This window comes from Triturus cristatus, chromosome 9 (assembly GCF_964204655.1).
Source record: "Triturus cristatus chromosome 9, aTriCri1.1, whole genome shotgun sequence".
Taxonomy (NCBI): domain Eukaryota; kingdom Metazoa; phylum Chordata; class Amphibia; order Caudata; family Salamandridae; genus Triturus; species Triturus cristatus.
In genome coordinates, this window is record NC_140592.1 from 183019040 (window position 1) to 183043038 (window position 23999).

General features: G+C 41.5%; 1 pseudogene across 1 annotated transcript in view; it reads left to right on the forward strand.

Moving 5' to 3' along the window:
* The window catches only part of LOC146797602 (cadherin-related family member 3-like), a 706232-nt pseudogene that overhangs the window by 176057 nt on the left and 506176 nt on the right, over positions 1-23999 (forward strand). Inside the window, exon 3 of the transcript XR_014969047.1 lies at positions 10455-10620. The product of XR_014969047.1 is annotated as a cadherin-related family member 3-like (transcript). The remainder of the gene's footprint in view (positions 1-10454; positions 10621-23999) is intronic.

Consider the following 23999-nt stretch of genomic DNA (forward strand, 5'->3'; position numbering starts at 1 on the left):
TGCACACTAAGAACCACACCTTATGGCTATGAAAATCACCAAAAGTGATGCAAACTGATGCAAAGTGTTGATTTGGAATTTACTTTTCAATGCAAAATGTATTTTGCACTGGAAAGTTGCCTAAAAGTAGTGCAAAGCTGTTCTATGCACTGCTTTCTATTACTTTGCATCAAGGAGGCATCCCATGGGTGATAAATGGTCTTTCCCATGCTACCTCCCATGTTTTTCTGGCACCAAGCTCTATCTACTAACATTTATAGACAGGACCTTTTGCCAAAAAGTAGGGGAAACATTTTTTCTCCCGAATTTAATGTGTGCTTCACGATGCAGCATACAAAAAAGTGTGGTAAATTGTAATGTTTGTTTAAGCATAGTGTTTTTGTACGGTAAGGTACCCTTCCAGAACAAAACCTATGGTAGACTCAAGCAAACACTTTGCAATATGGTGCATAGGTGCGTGCATGATGCAAGACAGCCAAATTATGTGTGGGGGCTCAGGAAGAGAACAGAAGCACCATGTGGTAGAAGATATAATGCTATCCTATCAGCTCCCTTTCTACAGTACTGCAACTTTGGTTGCTGAACTAATTTTCATGAAATAAATGTAAATTTGCCCCCACATTTCTGGTAAACATGCTCGGCTGTCAAATTTGAAAAGAAAGCTGGTTTTAGGAGAATTATTATTCTGGCAAGAATTTTTAATGTTTCACTCACTTTACCAGGGCCCCCCTGGAAAGATGGGGGCCCTTGGCAATTGCCCACTTTCCCCATGCGTTAAAAAGTCTGTGTTCGACTGAGTTTATCCAACTGTGTGGTCCTCATTAATAGTTAGTTGTAAGTCTCTGGCTGGAGTCACTTGTCCTTTGCTTTGGTGATGTAGCATTTCTTACAGGGGTCTGCTCGCTTGTTGTTTTGTCCTTTTGTGGGGGACCCAGTGTCGGATTTAGCAATACTGCAGTCTCTCCATCACAGGGAAGTGAATATCTTATTGACCTGTTCAAAGGGAATAATCTCCTCTTGATCAAACAAGCATCTTGTCCTTTTACAGCCGTGAGACATCCATATATGGAAACCATCCTGCTGCACAGGGTTTCCGTTTATTGTTGAGAATAGTGAAGGTAAGGTTGTAAGTCTACCCCTTTTAACCACTGTATCCCATGCCACCAGTGTGGTTCTCATCACTGGGGACAAATTCAGCACCCTGGTTCTGTATTATTTGGGAAGCCATGGTACTGTTTAAATGTGTATACCAGCAATAATTTGATCAATGAGCACTAATCTTTTTCTAAAGTCGCCTTGCCCCATTCTGCTATGAATCCCAGATGATCCACATGTTTATAAGTGTTAATGCTGGGTTTCACAAGATCACCCTCATTAGAGTGCTTTTGTGCCACTCTTTTAGCCATTCAAGGTTCCTCACACCCCATATAAAGGTATTTATCTCTTTCTGGATTTTGCGCATAATGGTAATGGGAGGCTACAGCAGGGGATTGGAATATGAATAGCATTCTAGTCAAGATGGTCATCTTTACCACCATAATTCTCCCTTTCCACGATAAACCCTGGTTTTGTCATGCCTGCAGCTCTCCCTGAACTGACTGCAATTGGATTGCACAGTTGGTGTGCACACAGGAGTTTGTAGGGGCCGTCAATGAAAGCTCAATGTACATGATTGACTGTGGAGCTCATGCAAGGGGAAATTGACTTTTGAGCTCCTGTATTTTTGTTAAGAATTTGTAATTTGTGTAAATTCAATGAGAACAATCAGACCTCCCTGGAGTGGACCAACTCTGTAAGTAGGGTCGGTAGAGACTGCAGGGAGGGAGACCAAACGGTCACCAATGACCAAACCTCATTTGTTGGTGTGGTTCCCTATTTGAATCCTCCAATGTCTGCATTCCTTCTCACCCTATTTGCCACTGGCTCCATGTAAAGAGGCGAGTGGAGGAGTGAGAGCTGCCAGCAAAGCTGTGTCCCTCTTTGTATTGTGAATGAGATGGAGGAGGTCCCACTCATGCTGACTTTGCTGTTGGGCCTTTGTACCCACAGATGACCCATCTTTGGAACCTAGAGAAAAAACATCAACTGTCATGAGCAATCCTTTGATGTAAGATCCATCGATTCTATTGAAAGCTTTTCCGAAGTCGACAGTCAGGAGCAAGACCTTCTTTTTAGTTCTTTTTTGGCATTGTCAGTGATGTGTGAATGAATGAATGAATGAATGCATGAATGAATGAATGAATGAATGAATGAATGAATAGAGTTTTTATAAAGCGCGATGGCTACCCTGAGGCGTCCCAGCGCTAGCGAACTTAAGCATAACATAAGTAAAAGGGGGGAACTAGTCAGTGGTAGTAAACAGTAGCGTTTTTAACCCCTTGCGGAATAAGAGATGGTTAGGCTCTGAACGCAGATGGAGAGGGAGGGAGTTCCAGAGTCTTGAGGAGTTATAGGAAAACGATCGTCCGCCAGCTCTGGATCTCTTGATTTTTGGCACTGAGGTCAGAAACAGGGAAGCCGACCTAAGATGTCTGTTAGGAAGGTAAGGGGAGATTAGAGAATGGTTAATGGTAGCACCAACCTTCCAGAAGGCGCGATGGGCGATACATAGGCTTTTAAAAGCGATTCTGTCCCTAATTGGGAGCCAGTGCAGTTTCCTTAGGCCAGGTTTGATAGAGACAAAACGGGGGGCTTGCAGAAGCATTCGTGCTGCACCGTTTTGAATGACCTGTAGTTTATTGATAGTGGACTGGGGTGCCCCTAGATAGAGGGCATTGCCATAATCCAGGCGAGAAAGTATCAGTCCTTGAGTCATGATCTGTCTGGCTTCGAAGGGGAGTCTAGAGAGAATTTTTTTGATGAGCCTGAGCATACCGATACAAGTGGCTGAAACCATGGCCGCCTGGTGAGAGAAGGTAAGGGTCTTATCTAGCCAGAATCCTAAGCTCTTAATTGAATCCTTGGGAGTAGGAATGGGGCCAAGGCAAGATGGCCAGCAAAAGTTATTAATGGCGTTATCGGATTTGCCCAGGATCATCATCTCTGTCTTATCTCCATTTAATTTAAGACAAGAGGAGTTCATCCAAGAAGCAACTGCTTCTAGGCAATCTCTCAGATTACTAGGAGTCTGTGCAGGGGTTTGATCAAGAGCGACCACTAGCTGTGTGTCGTCTGCATAGGTTACAATTTTTATCCCGAAAGGGCGGACGATAGCAGCCAGCGGGGTCAAATAGATATTAAAAAGGGTTGGGCTTAAAGAGGAGCCCTGCGGTACTCCACACCCTAAAGGTTTACGAGGGGAGATGACCTCATTCTCAAAAACTTGAAACGAGCGGTTAGATAGAAATGACTTAAACCAGACGAGAACCTGGGTGGAGACTCCCAGGTTAGAAAGTCTCTGGAGAAGAGTGCTGTGATTAACAGTATCAAACGCAGCACTCAGATCAAGGAGGAGAATGGCCACCGTCCCTCCTTGATCAATAATCTTCCTGGCCTCCTCCGTCACTGCAACCAAGGCGGTCTCAGTCCCGTGTAGTGCCCTTTTGACCTTCTCACTGCAAATCAGTCCATAGAATAAACCTGGACTGATTCGGGCCACAAGGCTGCCACATTACAGGATTAAGCCTGTGGGCCAGGATCCCTCTGAATAGTTTAGTGCCCACATTAATAAGTGAGATTGGGCTATTGGACGAACATTGTGATTTATCTTTGTCCAATTTGGGAATTACACTGATACACTATGCCTTAGTATAATTGCAATAGTGTGCTAGAAATGTATAATCGGCTACATACCACACCCTTACCAATCTCCTATATTTGTTCTTTGTATGGCGCTTGGAGTTTTCACCATCCCTATGACTTCAGTGATGTAACATTGATGGCAGCACCCCCACTCTGAAAATTGTTTTACTCTGAAACTGTGTTTATTATAACATTACTAAAGTAGGCCTCTATTTCAAAGTTGTTGCTGCTGTCACCACCTTATTCCTACATGAAGTCCTCACTCTGTGTGTTCTCCAACATGCACGATTGTTAAACTGTAAGTAATGTTTTGAAACATAATGTCATTCTTTCATGAGCAACATGCTGCTTGGTTCTCAAGCTTCATTTTGATAATGTACAGGTAAAGAAAATTCTTTCTCAAGATCTCACCTATTGGGACTGCAATGTAAATTTCATGAGAATATAACCTTGACTTGCAATAGAATGTCTACTAACCATAAGGTGTCACAGGAGCACTGGGGATGGGAACTGTTTTGTAATAACCTGTGGGACAGTGCTGACAAATGTGATTTCAAATGGTGGTGTTCTTTCTTTAACCTCATTGGGTAGGATGTATGAATTCTTGCACGTTCACACCAAATGTATAAGTGCTATTGCATTTTACCCTATAAAATGAGCCGTACCTAGAAGATATAGGGTTCTCTTTCACCTTTAGCAGGCAACACTCTGTCTGACTGATCGCTGACTTATGACTTATTTACTGAGCTCCATTAACCTCTTATCTGCCGTTTCATGATTAACATTTTATTCTGAGCTTCATGCATTTATATGACAGATGATTAACCCCTTGTGTGCCACGCCCTTTCCCCGCCCTGTGCCGGCCGTTACATTAGCGGGCGGGGTTCATGACGAGCTGGACTCGTCATGGGCACAGCGCAACCGCGGCCCATGACGAGTCCAGCTCGTCATGGGCACACAAGGGGTTAACTGACTGACTCGTTGCCATTAATTTTGCTTTCTGCAATGCCTTCCACTTTTAATAAACCTTCATGGTTTTCGTTTTAATATTTGTCAGTCTTTATTGTGAAGCCTAATCAGTTTTAATTCTGAAATATCATTTACTTGTTGACCAAGTCTTGTTATGGAGCAACAAACTCATTTTGTAATACCTCTCGGTTCATCAGAAGTGCTTTAGAATACAGACCACAGAGGCCATTTAGGTTGGTTGCTGCTGTGACCCCTGGTATGCCCCTTGTGACCCCTGGAGCTGCCTTTGCGACCCCCTAGCGTCAGGAATGGCAAAATCAGTGGCAGGAACAGAAGCACCTTGTCCCTATCTAGTTTTGTATCAATTTTTTATTATACCAATAGTGAATAATATTAGATTATTCACTATTAGTTTGAGAAAAAATGAAGCACGAGTAGCTGGAAACTGACTTTCCCTGGCAGCTGAGGTAAGTAAACAAAATGCCTTTACATATATCGACGTTGCGCCTGTGCTTGCAGTATTCAGTGTGTTTTTGTAAGAGTGTGTGTCTGTGTGTGCGTGTGTAAGCAGATTGTGTATGTGTGAGTGTGTATGTATGTGTGAATGTGTGTGTATGTATAAGCATTTGCATGGGTGAGTGAAAGTGAAGGTCAAAGGGCATGTGAAGTCACTTCAGCCACCCCAGGCATTTTGGTGAATTGACGTCCATGGTAGACATTAGACTAAATGCGCTACATCACTGTATTAAAATGTTGCTTGGAAGTTTTAGAAGTTTGTATGAGAAATGGAAAGAAGAAAAGTCAACAGTTAATATAATTTTAGGTTTTTTCATAATGATATTCTTCACGTGCTGTTTTATTTTAATAATAGTAATGTAGTAATAAGATTTGACTGACTTTATAATAAATTAGCTGGCAAAGTACACGAAACACGTGGTTAGTCATCCTAACACGCTGGTAGGTTAGGGTAACTATGTCAAGGACAGGAGGTAAGGGCAATTATATAATCTTTGAAGAATTTCCAGAATAAGAAAAAGTTAAATGAAGGGACATTAAACCGCACTTGAACTATTTATACTGATCTGTTCTATGTATGTGTTCACTGTTAATATAAATAGATGCATAGGGCCGCCCAACCTGGAGAAAGCTTCAGAAAGGCACTATAAGTTAGGGCCTAGGTTGCGTATGGCTAGAGTTATTTACTCATCATTACATACATTTCATATAGAATGAGAATGCCTCATTCCAAAAGCAGCATTGTTTCACAACAATGATAATCTGTTTGCTGACATCTAATGGTATGCAAAATATTCCGTCCCTCTAAAATCAGTGTACGTTACAGAATACTAAGGGGCATTTTTATCAACCTTTCATGCAGTGCAATGCAGCAAGCCACCTTGGAAAAGGGAAAGGACAGGAATGCGCTGCATTTAAAAATATAGGGCACATTCCTGTCCTTTTCTAGCTCTGCCGCATTTTTGGCTGCCTAGCGCCAACGCAGTCACTCTTGCGTCATGTTGCATGGGCGCCTGCATTGTAGGCAAGATTGTCTGTGGAGGAAGGGACACATTCCTGCACAAAACCAATCCTGAGAGGCATTTTCCTCTTTCTACGTGTGCTGCAGAATGCAGCACACGTAGAAAGAGGAAAAAATGAGGAGAAATAAAGATATTTCACCTGGGGAGGTCTATTATTTTGATGCATTCCCAGGTCTACCACTAATGGTAAATCTGAGAATGCTCCACAATCTATGGGTGTATCCATGGGAACATTCACGAATTCACCGCGAATTTGTTTCCAATACAGTGACATAGAAGATTGACATTTTCCATCTTGTTTATCTGAAAAATATCTGACCAATTCAAGGGTCCTTTGCTTTCCTGTCCCAAACTTCCCTAGAGTGTTTTTTTCTCAGTATGAATGTGAGTATGAATGATTAGTAAGTGGTTTTTATTGTCTTTTGATGTCTAGGATGTCATTTCATTATATGAATTTTGTAATATGTTTGCACTAAAATTACGAGTGAACCAAAAAAGAAAAAAATTTGTTTCGTTTATTCAAAATATTTGTGACTCAACACTTTACAGTTTAAAGAAATAATAAATCTTTGGTTTTAAAAAATATAAAGGATGTATAGTATTTTTACAGAAAATAATAGCATGACATGAAATGACTTTTGGCAGGCTATTTTGACAATGCAGAATCTAAACAGATCAGTAATTTAAATATATAGGCCGGTTTAGAGGTTTGTCACTATATATTTTTCTTGTCCTCTCCCTCCTCTAGGGCCTCAAATAATATAGGGAGACCCTTGTTTCCATTAAACATTCACGCTCAACCCATGGATACCTCCCTGCCGCAGAGTAATTTAAGACAGTGATTGTTTTCCCTTGCGTTACATACGGCCAAGCAAGATGGCATTGCATGGCTTGATAAATCTCACTTATCTCCATTGCTATTGAACAGAAAATGAAATAGTCAAAGTCTATCAAATGTCATTACTTGCAACAATGTCATAATACTTCTGAATTATTCTGAATTATTAGTATTGAGCGATTTTGAAAGACTAAAGATGAATGATATTGAATGAATTTTGAGGTACATCAAGAAGTCTCATAAAAACATGTGTGAAAGTCATCCTTTTTGCCCTGATCACCCCCATTTTCTTGATAAGTACTAGTGGTAACTGACTCTGATTGTGTCCTGGGCTCTGCTAACCAGGGCCAGTACTCCGTGTAAAAAGTGTATGGTAATTAGACACAATTACAATTGTCATGACAGCCTACCTGTACACCCCTAGTATATGGTATGGCATATAGGTTTAGAGGCCCAGCAGATATACTGCACTTAAGTGTGCATTGCTTTGCTGCCTGCTGTCATTTTAAAGTCAGCCCTACTTTTCAGGTTGCTTTTAAATGTAAATTATATGAAAATTCGACTTTGGCATTAAAGGTACTTCCAAAGTCTCAAACTACCTTATTATTTACATATAAGTCACCTCTATGCTCTTCCCTCGGTGCCCCAGGGGTAGGGTGTTTTGTAACTATCAGCAGGGACATTATAAAATATGTTTTTGTATGCCCTGGTTAGGGTGAAACTGCCAATTTTGTTTTACCCCATTGTAGCCGATGGCTATTCACGCTGACATGGGAATACTTTAATAAAGTATAACTATTGGTAGACATGAGCTAAACATATACTTCAAAGTTTCCAAATGCTAGTTAGAATAAATCCAACAACTTGCCACTGTTAGATTTATTATAACTATCTCAGTAAAGAAGTTATAGAACTTGCTTTTCTGATTAGCCAAAATCCAGCTTTCCAGCTGCCTTTCTTTGATTATCCATCCTCTGCCAAGCTGAGCCAAGCTGCCTTAATGAGGTATGAAGTGGCCTGACTAGAGACAAAGGACATCCTGTGGGAGGAAAACTGCACCTGCAGAGCAAAAGGCAGGATGGGGGTGGAGTGGGCAAACTGGTCTTGAAAGAGGGAATGACAGTTTAGGGCAGCACAGGCTCACCCCCACATCCTGAACCACCCATCCAAACAGGAGCCCCTGTAATTATATTAGCAGAGGGACTGGAAGGGGGGTGTTAGGGAATATTAGCCATTGCGAGGGGTGCTTTAGCCAGATCTTAGCCTCCAGGAGAAAGTATCTCCATTTTGGATTTTGGAAGAATAGTGCTTTGGAGGAAGTCTTCATACATGAGGGTGCCACCCTCCACCCAATTGATGATTGGTACTCCCTTGCTTGTCACCCAGGAACATTGCCCAGCAACTCAGATCCATGCCTGAAACTACAAGAGAAGCAAAAGAAGCAGGACTGCCCTGCTAAAACTCCGGCCTGCACCCCAAAGGATTGCACTCTGAATCACTGCACCTGCTGCACATTTTGAACTACAGCCCAAAGGACTTTGCCTTCCTTCAAGAAGTCAAGGCGTGGACTTACTCAAAGCAACAGTTTAAAAGAGCTCCACCTGCATCAGCTCCACAAAGAAGGGCCCAGCCGAGAGGCGTGCAGGGGACTTTTGAGGAGTTGGCTAGGTGCATTCTGGGAAATGTAGTCCCAACAGCCAAAGGACCCTTTCAGAGCATCTAGACCCGTGGATTTGTGTTGTGGACACTTTTGAATCTCATAAGGAGCTTCTGGAAGAGGATCCAGAAGTATGGAAAAGGTTGGATTACTATTGGTAAAAAGCTCCATACAGTGACCGACCTGTCGACAAGAGTCATGCCGTCGATATCGAACCGTGACCTGGCCTCGACTTCAGGTTCATCCCACTGAAAGCTCAGGAGCACAAGACTTCCAGGATATCACCAAGGCCTTTTAGCGAACCAAGCCGCCATTGTCGACTTGAAACTTGGCCTAGCGAGGAGCCTCGCTCGACATTGAGATAAAAAGCTCCAGATAACCGACTAAGTGCGGAGGTAAAAACTTGACAGAGGCCTCCCGCCCAGTGTATACGACCTGTGCTCCATAACGGTCATCCTCAAACTTTGACTTTGTCCCAATCAAGCGCAAACCAGATGTCCTAAGTTGGCGCTCTTTGCTTTTTGGCACTAGACAATTTTTATTCTTTAAAAATTAATATCTCTGGTTCTCTAAATTGGATTCTTTTCATTTTGGTGTCATTTTAATCAAAAAAATATCTCCTATTTCTATTAATTAGTGTTGGATTTTTATTGTGTGTTGTGTCTTACTTATTTTATGTATTGGTATTGGTGTTTTTTAATGCTTTAGACACCTGTCTCCTTTAGTTAAGTTAAGCCTGCCTGCTTGTTGCCTGCTACCAAGGGTTGAGCAAGGAAACAATTTATTGAGACCCTGACTGGACCTTATATTGTGATTGTGGCCCTATTACTAGTGGTAGTTCCCTACCTACACCTACGAATAAATCACCTTCTAACAATAAAATAAAGTCACACAAATGTTTTCTAAATAATCCCTCCAGGGATAATTGGTTCTATGTCTGTCTGATCAAGCATTGCTCCTACTGGGAATAACGCCTGAAAAGACAACTCTCAGCATTTTAAATTGTTCTACATAGATAATTCAAGCATGGGTGAATCAATTCGCCTTCAAAACCTTGATCTTCTGCTTTGCTGTCAGCACGAGCCCTTTGCTGACAGATGCCCATAATTGACTTGATGACTCGATATCAACACCAGCTACACCATTCACCAGACGTGCTGTCAGTGTGTAACCACACGGGAAGAGATATCCAGCGCAGGTCTGGGTGACTTGATCATGATAATGGTGTCAAGTGTGCATGTTCTTTAAGCGAGAACAGTTTTCCTTTCAGTGTCAAGAGAGGCCTTTATGTTCAATTAGAACTTTATGTTGTTTTCTGGCTAGTGCTGCAAAGGTCCCATCCCCAGGCTAGCCACTCTCAGGAGATGAAAATGTCTCACAAATAGGGGGTCAGCTGATAATAAATGTGGCAGTATAGAGAATGTAGAATGGATCCAAAATGTCCTCTAATGTTATTCATAAGTTTCCCCTTACATCAAATCACTTTAGAGAATTACCTTGGGCTTGTTTTGTATTACTAACATGTATTTAGCTAAAAGGCAAAATACGGTGCACATTATTTAACAAACAAACAATCAGAATAATCATATTCATTCTGGAACTTTTGCAAGTCCTGATTTATTTATGAAATGAAATGACTGCACCTCTGATTAAGCAACAGTCTAGGATTCAGTGCCTAGTGTTTATTGTTTGTATTTGTTTTTTTCCCCAGATAATAACAACTGGCGTGCCAGAGCTGGATTTTGAGACTGTGCCTCTGTATTCTCTCCAAATACTCGTCAAAGATAAAAGAGGAAGCTCAGCTTCTCAACTTCTGGACATTCGTATCAGTGATGTTAATGAACCTCCTGTCTTCACTGGAGCACTGGCTTCTCAGGGTAGAGTATTTCTTGCATATGGCTTACATTTCGCATTTTTCCAGTATAAAAACTATTTTATAACTATTGTGGTAGCTTTCTCTAAATGTGTAAATTTGAGTGACAAATTATTTTTGAATATTAATGATTTTTATGGTTGAACTAGTTGTAAATGATGACTTATTATTGGTCAACTTGAAACACGTTTTGTTAGGTATTTGGAAGTGTCTATATTAATGTAGTTTAGTTGTGCCACATTTTTGCAGAGATTCAATTTTATTAATATGGATGCTGTTTTGGTGTTCTGTTCATCTTGTTCCTGTTCATTACCCCTCCCAGTCAGTGTCCCCCCTGTATGTCTTCTTGCCCCACTGTCTTTGCAGAGCACAGGACACTGTGACACAAATGGGTATTTTCCTTAGAGACCATGTATTGTGAGTGAAACTTTCTTTGTGTACTGAATGTCACAACTGAAGGACACTTCTGCTTGAAGTTCTGAAATAGGCTTGCTAGGAAACACTTTTTTATGAGTCTTTGTTAAAATAAGGGATCATATTGTTTTTTACATCTCTAGTCTGTGCTGTTGTTGTGGAAGCTGATGGAGCTTCCTTTTCCTTAGAAATGGGTTAATGTTATAATTTTATTCTGGTGATCTTAATTGTGATTTGCTCAATATGTGCTTCCACTAGCCATGCCACGCTGTATTTGCAGGTTTTGACTGATACCTATTCATAAAAAGGTGTATAAAAATGCTCGATTTGGGGAACAAGCAAGAGACATTTTGTGTTTCCCACAGGATTCAGCCAGTCCACTTAGAGAGGGCTTTTCTTTCTCTCTGGAGATGATGTTCTTATTATTTGTTTGCTCATTTGGACTTAAAATAATTATGATTTCTGACTTTGTACTCTGTATTAGGCCTAGGCGGAGCTCGCAGAGTTTCACTCTACCAAATTCCGTGGAGTTCATGAAAAGCTCAGCTGAATTCCATGGAGTTCAGCACACGGGCGGAGTATTGATTTAATTAATCCAAGATAACACAGACTTGTGCATTATGATAGCAATGAGAGCGTTATGGGTAAATACTTAAAAACTATTCCAGTAGATGGCGATAGAGACTGTTTGGAAAAAATGAAAGTCCATTTAACACATGAGCCCGTAAAGCTTGTTTGGGCATTGTTTTTTAGGTCTCGCCTGACCCAGCGCATGCGCTGGTCTGGCGAGACTTATTGAGATGGCTCCAAAAAGTGCTACCAGGCCAGCCTAGAGCTACAGTGCATGTGCGCGCACGCGCGCGCCGCGCTTTACCGCGATTACTTTCACTTTCACGGCCGCTTTGATGTTTGCTCGCGATCACTTTCACTTTCGCGGCCGAACGGCCGCTTGGCATTGCCAATAGGTCTCGCTTTTGGGACCTTATAAGTATTTAGTTATGCAACTATTGCATGGCTAAACACTTATAAGGTCCCAAAGGCGAGACCTATTGGCTATGCCAATGCTTGTGATGTGATGACGTCATCTTAGTAATATTATCGGGGCACCACGGGACAAGGAATAAACAATCAATTTGTGACAACTACAGCCCAGTGACCTCCATTTGCCCTGGCACCCTTTCAACATGCCATGTCACTGAAATAAGGAATGTCTGCTCGTCCTAGCCTGGGATTTTAATTGGGGAAAGAGCAACATGGCGGAAATCATTATGGGACCCTGGGCTGCCTGCAGGCCACACTGCATGTCTACGTGGCCTTCCTCTACACATCACAGTTCCCTGCCCCGACACCCAGCCCACCAAGCTGCTTACCTCAGTTGTCCTCGCGGGGCTGCTGCGTGGATGGGTCCACCTGCTCCAGGTTGCACACACCTCCTGCAGACCCCCAATAACCCTGTTGCCACACCAAGGCTGTGCTGGTCCATCACTCCCCGGATTGTGGACAGGTCTCCTCTCCTCACTCTGCCTCAGGATCTTTCAGCTCACTGAAAGCATGCTGATCGACTTGCAGGCCCATGTTGCAATAGGAAGCCGGGGTGCTCTACCCAGCACCGAGAGTCCCATGATGCCGCTCTGTGACAACAGCACACGCGCTCCTAGTCTGAGCAGGCAGAAACACTGTGGCACGAAGGGGGTGGGAGACTGCTTTGGGTTGTACCTTGTGCAGAGCCAGGTTATGCTTCCCCTCACTGAACAGAGGAAGCCCTGACATCTTCCTGGTGAGGAGGGTGTAGGAGCTCGGAGCCACTTGCTACTCTTTTGTTCGTTTTTCAGGCAAGTAGGTAACCCATACCGGGTACTGGCAGCCCTCTATGCATGCCTAGCCTATTGCCACGGAAACAGGCTGTGAAACTGAAGTTTCACCAGGGACTGGAATGGGGTAAACTTCACCATGCGGCGGCAGGGACATAGTTTTTTGCCGAACTCCACGCTCAAAGTGGAGTGCAGAGTTGTCAAAATGCCACAAACTCCGTGGGCGGAGCGGAGTTTGCTACCTACGCCTACTTTGTATCTGAGCCGCCTTGACATATATATTTTGCATTTCCCTGTAATGCCTATTTTGAGATTTTGCAATAAAATCCTTTAACGTTTCTCTGATCTATAATTCAGTTATTTATGGTCTCAGCCACTATTATAACTTCTCTGCTAATTTGGTGGGCCTGATGTTGAGGGGGGTTGTGACTCTTATTGCTGCATCAAGGGTGCCAGAGCGGAACCTCGGAGGCAAATTTTGCCATGATCTAAAATATTGGGGTGCATTAGAAAATTGGGGTACTGTTCCCACACTATCACAGCTTCTACCTCTGGAATGTTTATCCAAGGCACTCGGCCTGAAGTAGTTCAGAGAATTGTTTAAGATTCACCTGTTCTCCTCTGCATAAGTTGTCCAGAGACGCATCATATAAAGCAAGTCTCCTGCCAATGCTAATTTAGGACTACCAGTTGTATTACATAAAGTGAGCACTGAGAGTGCTAAGGTAAGACCCAAGGGAGGATCATACAACATTTGTGACTGGTGCTATTTCATGTCCTAGGTGGTAAATATTAGAAAATGGGCCACTCTCTGTAGGGTCACCCCCAAACTTTTTGCCTTCTCCGCCCACTTTTTCTGACTTTGTTTTTACTGGGCTGAGAACTCTGAGCACTTTGGAACCAATTCACAGAACTAACTTAAGACAAAATCCTAAACTTACTACTTTTGGTATTCACTGAAGGTAGGATTTTATCTTAAGTTTGTCTTAAGAAAGACTTAAGACAGACTTAAGACAGATTTAAGACAGACTTAAGACAAACTTAAGACAAACTTAAGACAGACTGAAGACAGACTTAAGACTTAAGACAAATTCCTAACTTAAGTCTGTCTTAAGTCTGTCTTAAGTTTGTTTTAAGACAAACTTAAGACAAAATCCTAACTTCTGTGAATACCAAAAGTAGTAAGTTTAGGATTTTGTCTTAAGTTAGTTCTGTGAATCGGGCCCATAACCACTGGTAACCAGTGCTAAAGAGCATGTGCTCTCGCTTCAAAACATGGTAACATTGGCACATATCCAGTTGGCATATTTAATTTACTTATAAGTTCCTAGGAAAGTGTACTCCATGTGCTCATGGCCTGTAAATTAAATGCTACAAGTAGGCCTGCAGAATTGCTTGCACCACCCAATTAAGTAGCCCTCTAACCATGTCTCATGCCTGCCATTGTAGGGTCTGCGTGTGCAGATTACACTGCCATTTCGACTTGGAAAGATAAACCTCTTGCCATGCCTAAACCTTCCCTTTTTATACATCTATGTCACCCTCTCAGGTAGGCCCTGGAAAACCTAGAGGGCAGGGTGCAATGTATTTAAAAGGGTGGACATGTCCTTTAAAGTGTTGCATGTCCTGTCAGTGAAAACTCTGAAATTCGTATTTCACTACATAAAAGTCTATCTCTCTCATAGGATAACATTGGATTACCTCTTTACATTTTTTAAGTGTAATTCCCAATTATGAATAGTTGGACTTTTCATGGTTGGTGTCTCTGGAATCACAATTTAAAATCACAACTTATTGTGAAGTTGCATTTTAAATTGTAATTCCGAAAATGACACTTTTAGAAAGTTAGCATTTCTTACTTTAGCCAATTGATGCCTGCTGCCTGCCTCTGAAACAAGTCTGGGAAGGGTGACAGCTGGGCTTTGAGTACTCCCCCAAGACTGCTACACACAATGGGAACTTAGTAGTGACATGATGAGCCATCCTGGGAAGATGGGAAGGAGGAACTGGACCCAGCATCACTTACACCTGAATAGGCTGTGCCCTGTCCCCAAATAACGGGCTGCATATCCCCCTGTAGTGCATCTGAAGCTAAAGCAGGAAGGGAGGACATCTGTGCACTACAAGGGCATCTCTTTGAAGTCTCCCACATTTCCATGGCGCAACTGGGTATATATGTATTGTACCTTAGACACCACCACTGCAGTATTATGGTAACTGTGACCACACTTCCAGGAAGAAAAACTGCTGCGCTGCTAAAGGACTGCCACTCTGCTAGACTTCTGTTTGCTGGACTCCCGCCTTGCTGTGCTGCACTGCTGCCGGCTGATCTCTCTGCCTGTATGAGAAGGACATAACCTGCATCACTTGAACCCAGACTGACTCGAAGGGCTTGCAGGCTTGACTCCTGATCTGACGTCTCATACTTCAATATAAGCTGTAGTTTTTCACCAGTGTTGGTGCGGATAGTGCTGTAAATCTCTGGACACATGTGCTTCTGGATTTTATCCTTTATCAGTAGGGATCAAACAATGAATTACAATACATTCTGCATTCAAAACAGTTTTTACTATGTTGCCTCAATAAGAAATGGTTACTGATAGTGGTCTACAATTATGCTGAGATATGGTCGACCAGAATTCATTTTTAGAACAAGGTCTCAGATGTATGTACTTCTCTACAGGAATCTGCTAATACGAATCGAGTCTTCAGCGCACTAAATTCAATCCATCTTGCTCTTGCTAATGTCTTCAGATTCCCAGAGGTTATTATGTCTAGTACCGAACCAAGTACATGGTTTCACAATGCGTGGAATGTTGCGAATTGCAGACTTTACCATGCTTGGAAAAAGAGCCCTACACAGACAATTACCGATTACATTTAGTAGGGCCAATTATAAGGATGCATTAAGAAAAGAAAATAATTAAAAGAGTTACAAGGGTTGGGCAGATTTAAATACTGTTAGTGTCAGAAATGACTGCACCATCTTTAGGAAATTCTTGAATAAAATAATTTTTGGGATGGGGGTTTCACAATCTCGAATAGTTTCACACAGTTCAGCTGATATATGGCTTACTCACTTCTCAACTATTTATTGCTTTCCTTCTTTTGAACTGTCTAGAAAATAACCATTCTGGCAAGGCTCTAGGCTCAGATGGGTTCTTGGTAGACCTTATTAAATCCAGCATTGATTTGTGTGCTCCTCTACTCACTAATATTCTGAATAATGCAGTATAATCCATTACCCAGCTTTCCTGGTCACAGTCGATTATTTTAGCTGTTTTAAGAAGGGCAATAAAGGGGATCTGAAATGTGCTCATCCCATTTTGTTCACTGAGTCCATGGTTAAGGAGGATGGCAGAATATTGTTAAAAATAATTCATACTTGGGATGTAGACTAGAAGGTCTTAGTGGAACTTCCGTTCAGCTTTAGAACCTGAATGGGGGCAGTCAAACATTTTTTAAATGTACAGCTGCTTATTTGCAAATATACACTAGCTCTCAGTGTTTCACTACAGTAGGCCTTTATAGACCTCATCTCAGCTTTTAATTTTGTAAATAACACTAAGCTTTGATCTATTTTGTAAACAATGGGTGTCGGACACGGTTGTATGATGGAACCATGCATGAGTTTATATATATCAATGAGAGAAGCACTCCTTTGTTTTTATGACTAATTTCAAACTATGAAAAATTTCAGATAGTGTATGCGTGGTTAAGGCAAGCGTGGTAGAGCTTACTTAGTAGAAACACGCATGGCTGAGGCCGCCTTGTTTCCCGTCGAACACGCATTGGTGACTTTTCTGCAATGATTGCATCGGAATGTTGTGGCCAAGATAGGATTTGGATCAGGAGAAAAATGTTCTGACTACTCTAGAAGTTTAACAAAGAAGGGGCCTATGCATCAACAATGCCATTTGCGATTCCTTATTAGCGAAAAATAAGGAATCGCTAATAAGGAATAGCAAAAGGCTATGCATGTAGGAATCGCTATTCAAATAGCGATTCCTTAATATTCCTTATTACCGAATCGGTAATACCGAATCGGTAATAAGGAATACCTACCCATTCATTCCTATGGGCTTGGAGGCCCATAGGAATGAATGTAAAGCCAGTCTGTATTAGCGATTCGGTATTACCGAATCGCTAATAGCGGGAGCACTTACAAGGGTGCCAGGGTGTCAAAAGGACACCCTGTTGCACCCCTGAAAATGATATGTGCACATATGTTGCACACACACATGCTCTAAGGGCATGTGTGTGCGCAACATGAAACTTTGAAAAATGCACAAAAGTGCATTTTTCAAAGTTTTTGCAAATTACCATGCAGTTCATCTTCATGGTAATTTGCTCCCCCTATTAGCGAAATCGCTAATTTTTTAACTTTGATGCATTGCATTTAAGGAATCTCACTTTGGGATTCCTTACATGCAATCGCTATTTAAGGAATCGGTATTTAAGGAATCCCTATTTAAAGAATCGCTATTTAAGGATTCCTTAAATAGCGATTTCTGCTTTTGGGTTGATGCATTGGGATTGGGTATTTTTTACTTAATACCGGGAGCTATTACCGATTCGGTATTTTACCGACTGGATTTTGGGTTGATGCATGAGGCTGGAAGTGTTTTAGCACTCTTGATGTTCATTCTATATATGAACAACCTGGTGGTATATTTAAAGTATGTGAAGCAGTATACACCTAGAATAGGTCAAACGCCTATCCCATTTTTGGTTTACACAGATGCTGCTGCTCTTAGTTTAAGGCTAGCTAATGATTTAAAAGAAATTGTTGATGCCAATGTTACTGGACTATACACATAAGGACATATGAACTTGGGTGAGGGGACAGTACGTTGGTGGAAGCCAGTTTGGCAGTTGAATGAATTAGTGAATGAGTTTGTTTGTTACAGTATCAGACTCTGCTTTGTTGACGTTTCAGCAGAGATAGTTTTTGAACATGCAATTGTTTATGGCTAATAACCATGGGGACATGGTTTTGGTGTCTTTGCTATGCTCAAGGATCCAGAATGATTTTGGTGTCATCCACACACACCTGATATCTAAGGCCAGAACTGCAAAAAGTTTTGGTAGAGGGAGCATGCATGTGTTGAAGAAGAGTGGTAATATGGCAGACCCGTATTACCACTCAGCTGCCGTATTACCACTCAGCCCATGGTTGATTCAATCTAGTGATCAGAGTTAGCCAATATGATGTATAGTATTTCAAACAATTTCAAACAGTATTTATTTCTCTCAGCTTCATTAAATTTATTATTGCTTATAGGTACGCTGAAAAACAAAGTAAATCTATTTTGATTGTTTGTTGGCATCCCAGACAGAATGGGGCAGAACTTTCGCTTTATCTTTATTTTTTTAACTCCCTGTAAAGTGTAATGTATTTCAGCATGTTCTTTCTTTGAATATTTTCTGATAAGAAATCTGAGTCTTGAATTATGGCTTCGAAAGTACTGCAATCCCTGTAGGTAGTCGAATATATTATACTCTTTCTGTTAATTGCGTGATTAAAAAACACTATTACCAATCCTTTTGGGACTTTGCAATATTTTCTGTACAATCTAATTCAATTAAATGTACAATACAAGGCACAGAGAATACTACAGTGTCTAGTGCGTGTTCTGGGAGCTCACAGAATTCAAAATGTGCATCCGGAGAGCGGGTTCAGCTTAGTTTAATAGCTTGGAAGCCAATTAAACTTAGCCTACCCCCGGATAGTCATAGAATAAAGAGATGCAGGAGCTCTTAGATATCACATCCGTTAAAAGTAAATACAGGTTTCAGAAAGAAATCGTTGTCATTCTCTGCAATTGGATGCACCTCATCTCTATTCTTTTTTACAAAATACAGGGGTTCTTTTTATGAAGCTGTTTCAAAAAAGGTATTGTGGATGTTGTCGTATTCTTGCCTGTTCTAGAGATCATGAGTTTTTTTGGTGAAACCTTTGATGGCGATCACCAAGGCTACTATTGTCTAAAAGAGAAATGCAGTGCTCAACAAAATGACTATGTAATTACATTTTAACGAAAGAGAAGAAGTTACACAATGTAATTAAATATCTTAGTGCAGAAATTATGAGACACTAAAAAGGACAAGATTACAGCCAGACAAAGTTTAATGTGTAGCATCCTGAGGCATCCTTAGGCCAATGCCAGTGCTCTAAAGTAGGATCATACAAGAACAAAGAGTAAACACTGTTTTCCATTATTAAAACTGCCACCCTTAGGGGGGTCTCCCCGCAAACCTTTTGCCTTACGCCTCCATATTTTTCTGATCTCGTTTTTAGGTCTCGCCTGAGCCAGCGCTTTAGCGCTGCTCTGGCGAGAGTTTTAGTAAGCGGGTTTTGGAAGTGCTAACTAGTGGCTTTAGTAAGTTTTGATCCATTTAAAGTAGAAACATTTTTTTGTGTTCAAATCTGCAGATCATGCAGCAGATGATAATTATGTGGCACATGCGGCAAACCAATAATCATGCAAAACAGAGCCGCTGAATGGCATAATTCCAGTGGCCTTGATCATCCCCACATTTGCCATTGGTTAGCCGTTAACCCACAAACCAGTCCAATTCACTCGGAAAATGCAGTGGGAATTGTTTTCTGAGAAGACAAATTTCACATCCGCCTCCTCATAATTTAGAGAGTAAAGACCGAAACACATTTTTCATGTCAGCGCTATGGTCGTCACTAGGCATAACCACCGACGCACTGTGTGCCACAGTTGCATGTGTATGGACAGACCGCAAAAGCTTAGTCCCTGCCAGCATCTTCAAAGTTCAGAAAAAGCATCGCCACTTAATACTATGTGCGTCAACATTAACAAATGACACGGGAGGCACTGTAACCAGGGGAGTGCATGCATTTAGAAACGTTTGCATTGCTACCTAGAGCTTTGCTGCATTATGGGTTTTTTCCACACATCTTGATGCAGTGATGTGATGTTCCAGTGACAAGGCCAATTCCACGGTAATAAATTACCATTACATCCAGACTGAAAGGCGTTTTATTTTCATTTCCTAGCAGAGATAGGTGAGATTAAACCGGGGTGGGGGGGATAGAGTTCACTTGAAAAAAGCATTCTGCCGAGAGATTGTGGATGAAAATGTTTGAAGTTTTACATCCATTAAATGCGATATGTCAGTCTGGACGTTTCTTTTATTAAAAATAGATTCCTTCAGATTCAGTTCGTGGCCATTCCATTCACAATAGCACCACAAGCATTGGCATAGCCAATAGGTCTCGCCGTTGGGACCTTATAAGTGTTTAGCCATGCAACAGTTGATGTTGTTGCACCAAGGATATTGTGCTGGATAACTAAACACTTATAACGTCCCAAAGGCGAGACCTATTGGCTATGCCAATGCTTGTTGTTGGTATTAAGTCTCTGTGCACTTTACCACTGCTAACCATTGCTTCTGCTCTCCCCTCTAAACATGGTAGAATTGGCTTATACCCAATGGTCATATTTAATTGACTTATAAGTCCTCAGTAAAGTGGTTCGACTTGTCCCAGGGGCTGTAAATTAAATGCTACTAAGGGTCCGCAGAACTTGTGCCACCCAGTTAAGTAGCCTTGCAAACCTGTCTCAGGCTTGCCACTGCAGCCTGTGTGTGCAGTTCTAAACTGCCATTTTGACCTGGCAATATAAACCTTTTGCCAGGCCGAAACCTTCCTTTTTAATACATGTATGTCACTGCTAGTTTAGGCCCTAAAGAGCCCACATGGCAGAGTGCAATGTATTTAAAAAGTAGGACACTCTACACTTAGAACATTGTTCAGTTGTGACAGTAGGCCCACAACAATGCTCAACGCGTTTCGAACCCCCTATATCATCCTTTGCGGGTTCTTCTGAGGACGTAGAACTGATATCCACTCATGACAACCTCAGATGGCTTGAAGCGTAGGCAATAATGCTGCATTTGGATTCTTACACTGGATAAAGAGGACACATCCCGTATATTCCACCACACGCGAGCTCTGAATGACTTTAAACACGGCAATTCAACAATTTTAGGAATTCATTTACAATCAGCATGGTTGTATCCAGCACTCATCTGGTGTTTACTCGCTGTCCGCTGTTCGAAACACATTGAGCATTGTTGTGGGCCTACTGTCACAATTGAAAAATGTTCTAAAGATTGAGTGACTTCAAATTCCAGGTAAAAGACAATTGGTGTAGAAAAAGATATGAACCTGGTGCAAGAAGTCAGGTGTAGACAGAGGCTCATTGTCCAAAAAATCAGAGAGCAGCTGAATTTTGTTAATTTGTTTTAACAGGGTATTGAAATATATTTCCTTTTAGGTAGTGCTCTGGACTTTGTAAAATAACAACTGATTTATTGATGTTTTGTATTGATGTTTTTTTGTGTTGAGTATTTCTTTCATGTATGTATTTGTGTGAATTGATTTTGTTTGTATCCACTGAAGTGTTTATAATTTTTTGTTAGTGGGAGGGACAAAATATATTGTTGATCAACTGGATATGTTTTTTGTATGTGTGACCAAAAACAAAAATGAAAGTGTTGGTTAGATGTTGTATAAAGATGAAATAGTGACTGCTTTTATTGACTATAGCGTTGTTGGATTAATTGCAGATTACAAAGGAGAGTCAGTGTTGGCATCTGTGTGTTTGGTGGATTTTTAGGTGGGTCATCCTAACTGACGATAAGAGCCTAACCCCGTGTGTTGTATTACTTTTAGAAAGTTGGCATTTTTCTGCCATAGCCATTTAGTGCTAGCAGCTTGGTGTAGTAGGTCTTTGTGTATTCCTCCTAGTCAGCCACACACAAGAGAGAGCTAAGGTGTGCCTGGATGGGTCGTCACTGGTAGGATGGGACGGTGGAGATGGTTACAGTTCTACTGACACCCAAATAGACCGTGGCCTGCCTTCACATAAAGGATTGCATATATGCTGTCATTAGTCTGGAACCAGGACAGAGGAGGCAGGAAACCTGTGCATATTCAAGGGACTCCTCTAGAAGTTTATAGTACTTCAAGGAAGGCACCAGATATAAATATTGGTCCTCAGACATCAACTCTTCCCTACACTCCTGGACCTGTGGATAATACAGAAGAAAGCTGGGTGTGCAGCTTTGCTGCCAGAAGGACTGCCATTCTGCTGCCCTGCTACTCTGCTGAGAAGGAAGATTGGACCATCAACATTCATTCCAGGCTGAAGTGACTCCAAGGTTCAGCCATCTGACCTCTTGTTCTGAGATACAGGGACTTAAGATGCCCCCTGGTCTCCCTGCAATTGCCCCGCTGACCTGCTGCCTGGACCTGCTACTGGACCTGCCTGTGCCTGCTGACCTTTGCTAGAGTGAATTCCTGACCTCCAAGTGGTTCCTCTTAGGTCCTCAGTTCAATGCTCGTAAAGTTTTTGGGCTCTTTGTGAATGCAAATGGGCCAGTTGGTGTCAAAATCTTGCCGCCCGCACCAACCACCAACGCGAAGATCCGGGGATCCAAGTTTCAGCATCGACAGCTCGCTGAGACCGCCAATGAGAAGCACCAGCACGTAACTCTATCAATGACTGTCCATGACACCCAGCCTGCAATTCGCACTACTTCAACGGTCATTCATGATGGTCTCCCTGCTCCTCGCAGTCCCTTTCACTTTGAACGGAATTCCTTGCGTTGGACTGTGAAGGTAACTCTTTCAATGGGGCTAACCTGGTCCCTGTATATGGCCCGCACTCCATCACAGTCACCCTGAACTTGTGACTTTCACTCAGTCTCGCACGACCAGATATCCGCAGTTGACGCTTTGTGCTTTTTGGCGCTATTGTCAATTACATCTTTAAAATTGTATAATTCCGTTTCTACTGATTGGATTTTTGTTGTTTTGTCGTCAACATGTTTACTAAATTTTACTCTATTTTTCTAAATTGATGTGGGATTTTTCTTGTGTTGTGTTTTCACTTTATTACTGTTTGAATTGCTGCATAAATACTTTACATATTTCCTCTAAGTTAAGCCTGACTGCTCTGTGCCAAGTTACCAGAGGGTTGAGACAGGGTAATTTAGGGGTATGCTTAGGACTTCATCCTAACAAGGACTGTGGTTACTACGTGAGTAGGGTTTCATCCCTCAACCAGTAACCCAATTTCTTACAATCAAATACAAGTAAATCACACATTTAACAGGCATTGGCAAAGTCAGTAGGTCGTGGCTCTAGAAGGCAGAGAATTTGGCTTTTCTAATGCTTTCTTCTATTTTCAAGTTAACACGTGTTTACACACATACACATGCATGCTTTAAAATGTGGTAAAGCTTCTTTTAATGAAAACCCATTCCAACATGACCGCTGATAAGTACCCATGTATACTAAAGCAAAGTTGCTATTTTTATTTTCCGTTTTAACATGGTAATTGGTCATGTTAGACCACTAAATACATTAAAAGCAAAAAAGAAAACAAAGTGTGCAATTTACAGCTCAATGTTTCACAATGTCTCATGGAACTTGTCAGAGGCTTGCAAACTCACAAATGATATAAATCTGTTGGGTTGGCTCACTGCAAAAACTTTTCACAATACGTCAAGAGTTCTTCTTTACTATGTTTACATTCCTCCAGACCCCAATGGGAAAAGACTCACTCAGAATATATTATTACATAATCTCGGAGTTAATAAAACAAAGCTAGCTGATTACGAGGTGCTAGTGATGGAAGATTTTTATGAGATATTGACATCTGAAGCATTACAAATTCTTGTCTTCAACATATTAACCAACTTGCACTATATTTCATCAATGAAACTTCCAACCACGAACTGAGTCACCAAAGGTAAATACTTCTGGTCATCATTTTTCGATCAGGGCATTATAAACCTAAATGGCCACTTCAATCCAGATATTCCTGCAAAGGCAACTCATGTAACATCTCACTCAACCACAATCCTGAATTACACCCTGGCCACGCCACTCCTTTTAGAAGCAATTGAATGATTTCAAATTGTCAATAGTGTTAAAAGCCACCATTTTCCTCAAGTGCTGAAAATTGACTGGAATCTGGAGCTCAACAACACCAATAAAACAATCTACTCAGCAAATTCTTTGAATCAACATCACAAAATAAAATGTAATGCACACTCCCTATCTAAATACACTCAATGGAAGCAAGCTGAATGCAATACTCCCATCACCAGCTTT